The sequence below is a fragment of the Mirounga leonina genome, unplaced genomic scaffold, assembly GCF_011800145.1.
Source record: "Mirounga leonina isolate KUSES-001 unplaced genomic scaffold, KU_Mleo_1.0 Mir_53, whole genome shotgun sequence".
Taxonomy (NCBI): Eukaryota; Metazoa; Chordata; class Mammalia; order Carnivora; family Phocidae; genus Mirounga; species Mirounga leonina.
The window spans coordinates 22,682,019-22,695,161 of record NW_023270807.1 but is presented as its reverse complement, the minus strand read 5'-3'; the positions used below and the strand labels follow the sequence as shown (position 1 = coordinate 22,695,161).

The following is a 13,143-nucleotide window of genomic DNA, read 5'->3' as shown; positions in this document are numbered from 1 at the left end:
TTCAAATCCGTTTGTCAGAAAAATAGTCCACAAACTAGAAACAGAAGACTTCTTCAGCCTCATAAATGTCATCTATTAAAAAAACTCCACAGCTAACATTATACTTAACTCTGAAAGCCTGCTTTTTTTTTTTTTCAAGTAAACTCTACGCACAACATGGGACTCAAACTCATGACCCAGAGATCAAGAGTCGCATGCTCTACTGACTGAGCTAGCCAGGTGCCCCTGAAAGCCGGACTGCTTTAACCCTTAGACTGAGAATAAGTTAAGTATTTTCACTCTCAGTACTCCTATTCATCATACACAAAGTCTTAGCCAGAAACTAGGTGACAAAAATAAATAAAACTCTTACAAGTTAGAGAAAAATTAAATAAAACTACCCTTTTTCACAAATTACATGAGTGTCTTTACAGAAAACTCCAAGGAATTAAAAAAAAAAAAAATCCCAGAACGAATAAATGAGTTTAGCAAGGACACGGGATACAAGGGCAACACACAACACTGAATTGTATTTCTATACCTTAACAACATACAATTTGAAAAATTGTACATTTTTATTTTTTAAATTTATTTTATTTATTTAAGTAATCTCTACACCCAACATGGGGCTGGAACTCACAACCCCAAGATCAAGAGTCACATGCTGTTCCAACTGAGCCAGCCAACCACCCCTGAAAACAAAATTTTTAAGTGACATTTATAAAAGTTCCCCCCAAATTAAATACTTTGGTATAAATTTAACAAAACATGTACAGGACCTATATACTGAAAATTATAAATCACTAATGAAACAAAGACCTAAATAAATAAAAAGATGTGCCATGTTCACAGATTGAAAGACTCAAAAAAGTAAAAACAGCACTTCTCCCCAAATCAATCCATGGTTTAATCCAATTCCAAAGCGCCAGCAGGATTTTCTGCAGTTGAGACAAGCTGATTCTAAACGTTATATGGAAAGGCAGATAAACTAGAATAGCTAACACAATTTTTAAAAAGAATAAAATCGGAGGAAATCATAGTAGCCAATTTTAAGACACCATAAAGCTATACTAATTAACAAAGTGTGATACTGGGGGTGCCTGGGTGGCTCAGTCGGTTAAGCGTCTGCCTTCAGCTCAGGTCATGATCTCAGGGTCCTGGGATCCAGCCCGGGGTGGGACTCCCTGCTCTGCGGGGAGTCTGCTTCTCCCTCTCCCTCTGCTCCCCCAACTGCCCCCTGCTTGTGCTCAGGTACTCTCTCTCTCAAATAAATAAATAAAATCTTTAAAAAATAAAATAAAATAAATAAAGTAAAAGAATAATTTTTAGAAGAAATCTTTTACAAGCTGAAAATGTTGATCTGTGGTTAGGCAGAGTTCTTAGACATCATACCAAAAAAATTTCCACAAAAGGAAAAATTGATAAATTAGACTTCACAAAAATTAAAAACATTTGCTCTGTGAATGATACTGTTAAAAGAATGAAAAGACAAGCTACAGACTGCGAGAAAATATTTGCAAAGCACATATCTACCAAATAACTTGTATCCAGAACATATAAAGAACCCTCAAAACTCAACATAAGGAAAAAAAAAAAAAAACCGTAAGAAAGCACACAACCCATTTGAAAAATGGGCAATACTCTTGCCCAGATACCCATCAAAGATTATACATGCCAAATAAGCACATAAAAAGATATTCAAAATCATTAGTCATTAGTTAAGACACACTAAAACCATGGGATACCACTACACGCCTATGAGATGGCTAAATTTAAAATTACTGACAATACCAAGTGCTTACAAGGATGTGGAACAATTGGTAGTCTCACACGGCGCTGGTAAGAATGCAAAATGGTAACAGCCACTCTGGAAACCAGCATGACAGTTCCTTACAAAGTTAAACATCTTTTATATGACCCTGCAATCTCATTCCTAGCAATACCCTACAGAAATGCGAACTTATGTTCACACAAAAACCTGTACACGAATGTTTATAGCAGCTCTATTCATAATCACCAAGAATTGGAAACACTCCAAATGTCCTTCAGTGGATGGATGTTTAAACAAACTGGCACATCCATCTAATGGAACATTACTTAGCCATAAAAAAAAGAAGACATTGTTGATACATTCAACTTTGAGGAATCTCAAAGGCATTATGCTGAGTGAAAGAAGTCAGCATCAAAAGGTTACATATTGTATGATTCCACTTACATGATATCTGGAAAAGTTTAGTAATTGCCAGGGGTTAGGGGAAGGATAAAAAAAGATAGCATGAATTTGGGGTGGGGGGTGATAAGCACTGTTCTATGTCCTGATTGTCGTGGTGACTGCATTAATCTAAAATTCATAGAACGGCACACTCCTTAAAAAGTCAATTTTAGGGGCGCCTGGGTGGCTCAGTTGTTAAGCGTCTGCCTTCGGCTCAGGTCATGGTCCCAGGGTCCTGGGATCGAGCCCCGCATCGGGCTCCCTGCTCCGCGGGAAGCCTGCTTCTCCCTCTCCCACTCCCCCTGCTTGTGTTCCCTCTCTCCCTGTGTCTCTCTCTGTCAAATAAATAAAATAAAATCTTAAAAAAAAGTCAATGTTACCGTATCATTTTAAAAATAAAATTTAAAAAAGAAAAGCCTAATCAGATTTTAACACAGCCAGTCTGGTGATTATCAGCTACTACTGCCCTGTAGACTTAATGCACTCTATCAAAACAGTTAAGTTCTTAGAAAATAAGATAATTCTGAGTATGATAATTAAAGGCTTACCGCAATGCTCTGCATAAATACTCTTTTCTAAATACGTTTTCCCCAAATTTAATTTTAAAAACTTCTCCAACCAATGCAGTCTAATAAATTAGAAAAGGTACTGAAGCACAGGTACGACTGTGTTTCTAACGCTGAAAAACTTGTTAGGTCCAATGAAATTACCCAGAACACGTTAGGAGTTACATAAAACCCAGAGAAACGACCCTTTCCGACTCCACCGGTACTCCTGAGAGTGAGGTTAATGCTCTCTCACGCACCCTCAGGTTCTAACCTCTGGGAGCTGCCGAAGGCTCCTCGGTTCTCCGAGTTAAGTGATTCCGTGGCAGCCAGTCTCAATGAAAGCGTGCCGTCTGGCTCATTCACATTCTAGCAGCCTCTGAGCAAGAAACTAGAGACGGGTGGGGCCGCGGGAAGGAGGGGGCCCCGCCGCAGGGAGGAGGGGGTTCTGAAAGCCAGGGCAGGGCTTGGGACCCCCTCCTGACCAAACCGCACCCGGCACTTGACGCCCCTTGTTGGTGTCTCGCCCGGCCGGGGTCGCCCCTTCCCCATGTGGGCGCTGGGAGTAGGCAAGAAGCTGGGTGCTCAGCCAGGCTGCAGGCCAGCGCCTCGCCCCCGCTGCGTCTCCCTCCTTCCCGCCCAAGGGGCAATTCCAGGGACCCACACCCTGGGGGCCCGGGCCGCTGGGCGCTGAGAGCGGCTGCCGGGCAGGTAGTGCCGCCCACCTTCTGCAGCCGGAACTTGGCGACGGCGCTCAGAGGCTGGGGAGCGGGCGCTCAGCGGCCGGGGCCGGGGGATGGGAGCCCGGGCCTGGAGGCCCCTGCCCCCACACCCCTCTACGTAGAGTCCCCGGAGTACGGCATATCCCGGGACCCCGGGAAGAAGCGGGTCCTTCCCAGCGGAGCCGGGGGAGCCCTCAGCCACTGCAGAGGGCGGGTCAGAGCCGCGCCGCTGCCCGGGAGTGCAAGCCGCTACTCACCGTCCCCCGCCCGGCGCGACCGGCTGCTCCTGGTCGCGGCGCAACCGCTACCGCCGCCGCCGCCACCTCCTCCTCCTCCTCCTGCTCCTCCTCCTCCTCCTAGGGCGCCGCTCCCCGGCGGGGCCGCCTGGCTGGCTCGCGGCTCCCTTCGCTCCTTTAAGAATGACTATGATTTTTTAACGCACTTTATTGGCAGCCAGGGCTCGGAACAAGCGTCTTGGCAGCAAACCCGGCAAGGGTGGCGGGGCGCGGGAGACTCGACTCCCCTCATCTGCGGACCCGCCGCTCTGCGGAGCATGCGCTGGGCTTGGTCTGCGCATGCTCCGCAAGGACCGGGTCCGCCGCCCCGCTCCACCCCAGTTCTGGCTGGTGCCGCGGAGGGCGGCTCCGTCGCGTTCCCGGTGCCTCCCGGGCCCGGTGGCAGTGGGGAGACGAGCGGCGGGCAGGGCCGCCTAGATCGTGGACCCCAGTAAAGAACTGACAGGAAGGTCCGCCTAAGTTTCGCCTACTAAGTGACCAGCTTTCCAGACGACTTGCCCCGCCTTGGACACACACCTTATGTTCTTCGCCCGATGACATCCAAGGAGCAGAGTGAGCAAAAATGTTGAGCAAAACCGAAAACGCACTCACAGCCCACACCTGGCGGCTGGACAAAGTAGATGTCTGAGATGGTTAACAATTGAGAGAACCAAGCCAACAACTAAAAGGTCCCCCCAAAAGCAATCTAAACTTTGCTTGAGTTGTTCTTATGTTTCAAAATACAATAGAAAAGGGAATAAAGGAAGATACCAAGTGTTGGCAAAATACTCCAAGTGATGTAGGAAATGTTGGGGTTTGGGGCTCATGACTAAGAAAATTCTTGAGAGGTCTTCCGTGCTCAGGCAGAAGACTGGTGGGCAGAAGGAGCTACACTGGGGTCATGAGGAGTGGCCCGTTATATACTTTCAAGTTGAGAGGGGGTTAGGGATGGTAAGTCTCTGAGGAATTTTGGAAGCAAGGTCTCTAGGACCTTGAGGGGGCTAGCTATTGTTGGGAAAAGGTCATTATCATCTAATAAAACCTCAGTCGTGAGACCCTTCAGTTGTATATCAGTGGGCCATATGCTTGGGGGATGATTGCTAACGTGTATCATGGGGGTTAGAGATAAAGGAAGTTTCCAAAGGAATTTTTATATATTCTTTAAATTTTTATTGTTATGTTAATCACCATACATTGCATCATTTGTTTTTGATGTAGTGTTCCATGATTCATTGTTTGTGCATAACACCCAGTGCTCCATGCAGAACGGGCCCTCCTCAATACCCATCACCAGGCTAACCCATCCCCCCACCCCCCTCCCCTCTAGAACCCTCAATTTGTTTTTCAGAGTCTGTCATTTCTCATGGTTCGTCTCTCCCTCCGATTTCCCCCCTTCATTCTTCCCCTCCTGCTATCTTCTTCTTTTTTTTTTAGGAATTTTTATATGTTAAAGTAGACTTACAGGATCCTGGGGTGGGGGGGGAGCGGGATAATGTTAAGCTAAGATGGCCCTTTCCCCTTAGCAAAGCATTAACATTGAGGCAGCTGAGTTCCTAGAGGAAGGGCACTCTGCCTGTTTTGAGGACCTGTCAGTGGGCTGTAAGTAGTAAGGAAATTTAGTTTTTTCTTTTGCCTTTGTTTCCCACACCACAAGGATGTGGAGTAACTGAATTCATCTACCTTGCTTCTGAAATGTAAACTAGAACAACTCCTTTAAAAAACAATTTGGGGGCGCCTGGGTGACTCAGAGGGTTAAGCGTCTGCTTTCGGCTCAGGTCATGATCCCAGGATTCTGGGATCGAGCCCCGCATCAGGCTCCCTGCTCGGTGGGAAGTCTGCTTCTCCCTCTCTCATTCCGCCTGCTTGAGTTCCCTCTCTCGCTGTGTCTCTCTCTGTTAATAAATAAAATCTTTAAAAATAAAATAAAAACAATTTGGCACTATCTACCAAAGAAGCCTATCCTATGACCCAGCAAACAGGGTCCACTTCTACAAATCCAGCGAGGATTAATGGTGCACCAACAAACAGGCACAAGAATGTTCACAGCTGCATTTGTTTGAATGGCCCCCAAATGGAAATAACCCAAAAGACCAAAAACAACAGAATAACTTAATAAATATAATTCAAATAATGGAATGCTATGCAACAAAGAGAAGACTGACCCGAAAGGACCAACATGAAATGGCTTACCTGCAGAAATGTGAATTTGAGCATAGAAAGTAAGGTGCAAGTCACCTGGGTGGCTCAGTTGGTTGAGTAGCCGACTCATGATTTCGGCTTAGGTACTGATCTCGGGGTCCTGGGATCAGGCTCCGAACTCAGCCGGGAGTCTGCTTGAGGATTCTCTCTCTCTCTCTCTCCCTCTGCCCCTCTCCCCTGCAGACAGTGTGCGTGCATGCACTCACCAAAATAAATTTTAAAAAAAGAAAAGAGGGGGGCCTGGGTGGCTCAGTCGTTAAGCGTCTGCCTTCAGCTCAGGTCATGAGCCCAGGGTCCTGGGATCAAGCCCCACATCGGGCTCCCTGCTCTGTGGGGAGTCTGCTTCTCCCTCTGCCTGCCGCTTCCCCTGCTTGTGTTCTCTCTCTGACAAATAAATAAATAAATATTAAAAAATAAAAAAAAGAAAAGGCGCAAAAAGTACATACTGAGTAAGCCCACTTCAGCATAAAAACAGGGAAAGTTATCTGCTAAAATTTGGAATAATGGTTACCTTGGCAGGAAAAGGATAGTGACTGGGTGAGGGATTTCCAAGGTGTTAGTTAGTAAGGCTCTCTCTGTTGAACTTGGCCCTAGTTACACATGCGTGTTCATTTGTGAAAATTCACCAAACTGTACTCTTATGTACATTTCTCTGTGGGTGAATTTTATTTCATGTGCAGTAGTTCTTAGAATTAAAATTTTTAAATTTTAGGGGCTCCTGGGTGGTTCAGTTGATTGAGCGCCTGCCTTTGGCTCAGGTTATGATCCCAGGGTCCTGGGATCGAGCCCCACATTGGGCTCCCTGCTCAGTGGGGAGTCTGCTTCTCCCTCTCCCTCTGCCCCCCTACTCATGTTCTCTCATGCTCTGTTCTCTCCCAGATAAATAAAACATCTTTTTAAAAATAAATAAAATATTTAAAATTTAAATTTGTTTTACCATATAATTGCAATATAGTTTTGTAAATGTAAACATAGTGATTATTCACAAGAAATTTAATGTCAAGTAGACAATGGATTTATCTCCAGGATTTGGTTGGTAGTCTCTTAAACTTGACTAATGTACTCACCACCTTTAAAAGAAAAGGAAACACCCCCCCCCTTTAAAAGAAAAGGAAAATCCTTAATTAATTTCTTAATCCTTATTAAGAAATGGGCATAGGACTTAGACATTTCTCCAAAGAAGATGTACAAATGGCTAATAAGTACACGAAAAGAGGCTCAATATCACTCATCATTAGTAAAATGCAAATCAAAACCACAATGAGATACTATTTCACACCCACTAGATTGGCTGTTATAAAACAAAAACAAAACAAAACCAAAATAACAAGTGTTGGCGAGAATGGTAAGAAATTGGGGGGGTGAGGTGGCTGGGTGATGGACATTGGGGAGGGTATGTGTTGTGGTGAGCACTGTGAATTGTGTAAGACTGATGAATCATAGACCTGTACCCCTGAAACAAATAATACATTATATGTTAATTTAAAAAAAATTGGGGGGGCACCTTGGGTCGCTCAGTCGTTAAGCGTCTGCCTTCGGCTCAGGTCATGGTCCCAGGGTCCTGGGATTGAGCCCCACATCGGGCTCCCTGCTTGGCGGGAAGCCTGCTTCTCCCTCTCCCACTCCCCCTGCTTGTGTTCCCTCTCTCGCTGTGTCTCTCTCTGTCAAATAAATAAATGAAATCTTAAAAAAAATAAAATAAATAAAATAAAAAAATAAAAAAAATTTTAAAAACAAAAACAAACTTAAAGAGCTTTAAAACAAAAAACTAACAAACAAAGAATGGTGAGAAATCGTAACCCCTGTGCACTGCCAGTAGGAATGTAAAATGGTACAGCTGTTATGGAAAACAGTCTGGCAGTCCCTCACAAAATTAAAAATAGAATTACCATATGATCAGCAATTCCACCTCTGGGTGAACACTCAAAAGAATTGAAAGCAAGGAGTCAAACAGATATTTGTATAACTACGTCCATATCAACATTATTTACAATAGCCAAAAAGTAGAAGCAACCGAAATGTGCATCAACAGATGAACTGATAAACAAAATGTCATATAAACATACAATGAAATTGAGCGCCTGGTTGGCTCAGTTGGAAGAGCATGCAGCTCTTGATCTCAGGGTTGTGAGTTTGAGCCCGATGTAGAGATTACCAAAAAAAAATTTAATTTAAAAATTTTTTAAATTAAAAACTAAACAACAACAACAACAACCATATAATGAAATATTATTCAGCCTTAAAAAGGAAGGAAATTCTGACACATAGTACATCATGGATGAATCTTGGAAGACATCATGCTGAGTAAAAGGACAAATACTGTTATGATTCCACTATCTAAGGTACCTAAAATAATCACATTCATAGATATACAAGGTAGAATAGTGGTTGCCAAAGGCAGAGGGGAGGGGAAAATGGGGAGTTAGTGTTTAATGGGTCCGGAGTTTCCATTTTGCAGGACGAAAAATGTTCCAGAGATGGATGGTGGCGATGGTTGCACAACAATGTGAATGTGCTTAATGCCCCTGACACAGTATCCTTAAAAATGGTCAAAAATGGTGAACTTTATGTTAAGTATATCTTACAATTTTTTAAATAGAAAAAAGAAAATTCTAGTGGGTAGCAGAGAATGAATGTGAGGATTCAAATCGGAGAAAAACTTCTTGAAGGACTTTTCCATATCCATGCGATTTTTGGACATTCTAGTGCAATTAAGGCAACATTTTATTTGACTCAAGGCTATACCCAAGGACACAGCAGAGATTGTTAGGCTTCCTTCAGTGAGATAATGAAAGCCTACACGGAAACCTGGCCTTTTAAATCCTGCAGTTGTGTTGAAGCAAAAATGGCAATAGAATTAGCCTAAAGGACTTTGTTTTTTGTTTTGTTTATTGTTTTTATAAAGATTTATTTATTTGAGAGAGAGAGAGCATGTGCGTGTGAGCAGGGAGAGGGGCAGAAGGAGGGAGAAAGAGAGAGAGAGTCAGAGAGAGAACGTCCAGCAGACTCCCTGCTGAGCATGGAGCCCACTCAGGGCTCCATCTCAGGACCCTCAGATCATGGCCTGAGCTGGAATCAAGAATTGGATGCTTAACTGACTGAACTACCCAGGCGCCCCAGTCTGAAAGACTTTGAAAGAAATTTTACCTGCTGTGTCTGGAAATGAGTTACACAAAATTATTTAGGGAAAACATTCTAAAAAGTTATTAAAAAAATTTTTTTTTAAGCAACCACTATGCCCAAGGTGGGGCTTGAACTCACGCCCCCAAGATCAAGAGCTGCCTATTCTACCTACTGAGCCAGGTAGGCACCCCTGAAAAGTTACATTTTTTTAAAAAAAGATTTTTTTAATTTATTTGACAGAGAGAGACACAGCAAGAGAGGGAACACAAGCAGGAGGAGTGGGAGAGGGAGAAGCAGGCTTCCCACTGAGCAGGGAGTCCGATGCGGGGCTCGATCCCAGGACCCTGGGATCATGACCTGAGCTGAAGGCAGACGATTAACGACTGAGCCACCCAGGCACCCCGAAAAGTTACATTTTTAAGTCAGTTAGTGATTGTTCAAACCTAGTACCTTCACTGACCCAGCAAAAAGTATCCATTGTCGTTTGCTAGTTGTTTTACTTTGTCTGACTCTAATGAGCTAAATACTTTTTAGGGATCATGAACTGTTGTTAATGAGTGAAAGAAAAACATTAAAGAAAAATTTATGTATATATGAACAAAAATAACCAGTGTATAAAAAGGGGCCCTAATTTAAATTGGAGAGCCAGAGAGTCCTTTCCGACAAAGTAACATTTCATCATTTATCTGAGGGATAAATGTGTTAGCTGGATAAAGAATAGGCAGAAAAAGATTTTAAGTAGAAGGAGCAACAAGTACGATATGACCAGAGGCAGGAAATAATTTGGTGGGTTTGAGGAATTGAAAGGGAGCTAGTGTGCAGGAATAAGGTGGAAAGTCGGATAAGATGGAGTCATGAGTGGGGTGCCTGGGTGGCTCAGTCGTTAAGCGTCTGCCTTCAGCTCAGGTCCTGATCCCAGGGTCCTGGGATCGAGCCCCACATCGGGCTCCCTGCTCGGTGGGAAGCCTGCTTCTCCCTCTCCCACTCCCCTGCTTGTGTTCCCCTCTTGCTATGTATCTCTCTGTCAAATAAATAAAAAAATCTTTAAAAAAAAAAAGATGGGAGTCGTGAGGGAGGCAGGGGCCAGAGTATGAAGACCCTGTGGGTCAGGATAAGCAATTTGGATTGTATTGCAAGTACATTGGGAAGCCTTTGAAGGGTTTTTTAGTGCAGGGATAAGGAGATCCACGTGGCAGATTCCTCTGGCTGCTGTCTAATGAAAGCACAAAACAGATGAAACGAAGAGACCAGAGGAAGGCTGGTCCAGGTGAGAGACGATGGAGGCTTCACTGAGGTGATAACAGGGGTAGTGCAGAAAAGTGGATGGATTTGGTTTTAGTTTTGGAGGTAGAATCCATAGGACTTGGCTATGAAACAGGAACAAAAGGGAATGTCAGGATTGATTCACAGGTTTTTTTTTTTTTTTTTTAAAGATTTTTATTTATCTATTTGACAGAGAGATACACAGCGAGAGAGGGAACACAAGCAGGGGGAGTGGGAGAAGGAGAAGCAGGCTTCCCGCGGAGCAGGGAGCCCAATGCAGGGCTCGATCCCAGGACCCTGGGATCATGACCTGAGCCGAAGGCAGACGCTCAACGACTGAGCCACCCAGGCGCCCCTGATTCACAGGTTTTTTAAATGACCACTGAGATTCTGGCTCCTAATTCCAATGTGTGGGGGTTTCCCCACATGGAGTAATTCTTGGACACTAACTGGGTGTCCTACAATGTAACTCAATTTTGATACTTTCCATCTGGAGATAGCCTAAGATTCCACAGGTTTAGGGTTCAGTCCTACAAGACAGTCTTCCACCCCCCCCCCCCGCCAACACACACACTTCAGAGGCTAGTCACAAGCTCAGGTTATTACCTGTGCTCCTGACCAATCCATTATAGACTGGAGGTTCCAATGATCTCTTCCTTGGTTTTGATTAATTTCCTAGAGCGGCTCACAGAACTCAGAAACATTTGGAATAAACTCTGGAACAGCCAGATGGAAGAGATGCATAAGGAAAGAGCAAGGAGCTTCATGCGCTCTCCAGACATCCACTCTCCCCACATTTCCATTGGCTCATCTATCCAAAAGCTCTCTGGCCCAGTCCTCTTGGGTTTTCATGGAGGCTTCATTACATAGGCATGATTGATTAAACCATTGGCCATTGGTGATTGAGTCAACCTCCAGGCCCTCTCCCCTCTCAGAAATAATGGTGGGGGGGTTTGAGTAGGTGGGGGAGGGGTGAGACTTGAAGTTCCAACCCTCTGATCACATGGTTGGTTCTCCTGGCAACCAGCCCCCACTCCTTAGGTGGCAAGCAAAATCCAACTCATAAACATAACAAGAGATGCCTCTGTCACTCTCAACATTTAGGAAATTCCAAGGGTTTTAGGAGTTCTATCCCAGGAATAGGGACAAAGACCAAATATATACTTCCTTCTTATAAATCACAATATCACATGAACTTGCTGATAGTGGTCACTATGATACTAATCATAATCCCTAGCCAGTGTGAGTCAGGGAATACAGTCAATGCTTTCTAGATTTCCTTTTTTGGTTTGTTATCGATTGTTCTTGTCTCATATGGACTAGTCTGTGCCATCATATACACTTTTGGGTTTATTGTGCTTATCATATTAGAACATAAAAAATCTTTTTTTTTCCTTCACTGCCAGGTCATTCTCATATATAAATTTGCTTTTGTTGAAATAGTGTGCTGAGAGATGTCCTCTCTGAAAGGGCTGTACTATTTGGGCAATTTTCTGATTTTTGAGGACCTCACTGATAGTGTATTTGTGTGATGCTCTTCCTAGTACAGCTATTGGAACATTTGTTTAGACATCGTTCCAATGACCTAGCAGTTAATGCATTTCTTTTTTTTTTTTTTTTAAGATTTTATTTATTTGAGAGAGAGAGAATGAGAGACAGAGAGCACGAGAGGGAAGAGGGTCAGAGGGAGAAGCAGACTCCCTGCCGAGCAGGGAGCCCGATGCGGGACTCGATCCCAGGACTCCAGGATCATGACCTGAGCCGAAGGCAGTCGCTTAACTGACTAAGCCACCCAGGCGCCCAGTTAATGCATTTCTAAGAGGCTTATTCACAATTAGCATTTTGTTATCCACCCTTTGATGTAAATTCTTAAAATAAGGAGGGAATATATGATTAACCCTATGTTTAGAAGTGAATAAAGTGGATATTATATTAAGTTTTCAGCTTGTAATTCCCATATCACATAGATAGTATACATTCAGAAACCACGCCTACTCGTGGTACAGGTGTGGGGGTTTGATTCTCCCCAGAAATGTTCTCTCCATTGAGAACCATAGGGGATGGCAGGCTTCCTTGCTGCTTCTCTGTTCCACTGGAAAGAATTTTTCTAGTTCCCTTCTCACAGATTTGGTGGTTCTTCTATGTCTTGTCTTTCTTTATGTCAATGTCTCATTTTCAGCTCCCTCTTTCATCTAGAACAGGACATATCTTTAGTCCCTGGGGGCATTACAGCCTCTGTTCTGAGCCTCAGTTGTGGCACTTTCCTGGACTGTCAAGGGCACTGGGGATTCATCAACCACCAGGAAGCTAATTCAATCGTTTCAATTCTAAGGACCCATCTCTTGGTGAACGTGGTAAGGACATTTGAAAACGTGGTTATCTGAATGGCTTGAGTAGGTGCCTAGAAACCAGGGATGCCCAACGAAGCTTGCCCCAAAAGGCCATGAGACTTCTCTTTGGAAAGCACTGTCTATTTCATTCATCTCTGGATGATTTAGTTTAGTCCCCTTTGAAGGAGCTAAACTTAATTTTTTTTTTTTTTTTTTTTTTTACTTCAGGGCACCTGGCTGGCTCAGTTGGTAAAACATGCGACTCTTGATCTCGAGGTCTTGAGTTCAAGTGCCATGTTGGGTGTAGAGCTTACTTAAAAAGAAAAAAAAACCCCAAAACTCCTTTTCTAAGTGTCTTCGCTCCTCCAGTGGCCATAACAAAATACCATGGGGGGCTTAAACAACAGGAATTTATTTCTCACAGTTCTGGAAGCTGGAAGTCCAAGATCAAGATTCCAGCTGATTTGGTTCCTCGTGAGAGCCCTCTGCCTGCCT

The 13,143-nt window shown here is 43.9% G+C and overlaps 1 protein-coding gene across 4 annotated transcripts in view; it reads right to left on the bottom strand.

Annotated features, from left to right (window-relative positions):
- The window catches only part of RAB23 (RAB23, member RAS oncogene family), a 41,181-nt gene extending 29,943 nt beyond the window's left edge, over positions 1–11,238 (bottom strand). Inside the window, exon 1 of one of the 4 annotated variants that reach the window (XM_034991641.1) lies at positions 10,925–11,238. The gene's annotated coding sequence lies outside the window, so the exon portion shown is untranslated. Of the gene's footprint in view, positions 1–2,996; positions 3,175–3,461; positions 3,564–3,715; positions 4,002–10,924 lie in introns of those variants that run through there. The other 3 variants (XM_034991638.1, XM_034991640.1, XM_034991639.1) reach the window with 3 other exon arrangements.
- Between the last annotated feature and the right edge of the window lie 1,905 nt (positions 11,239–13,143).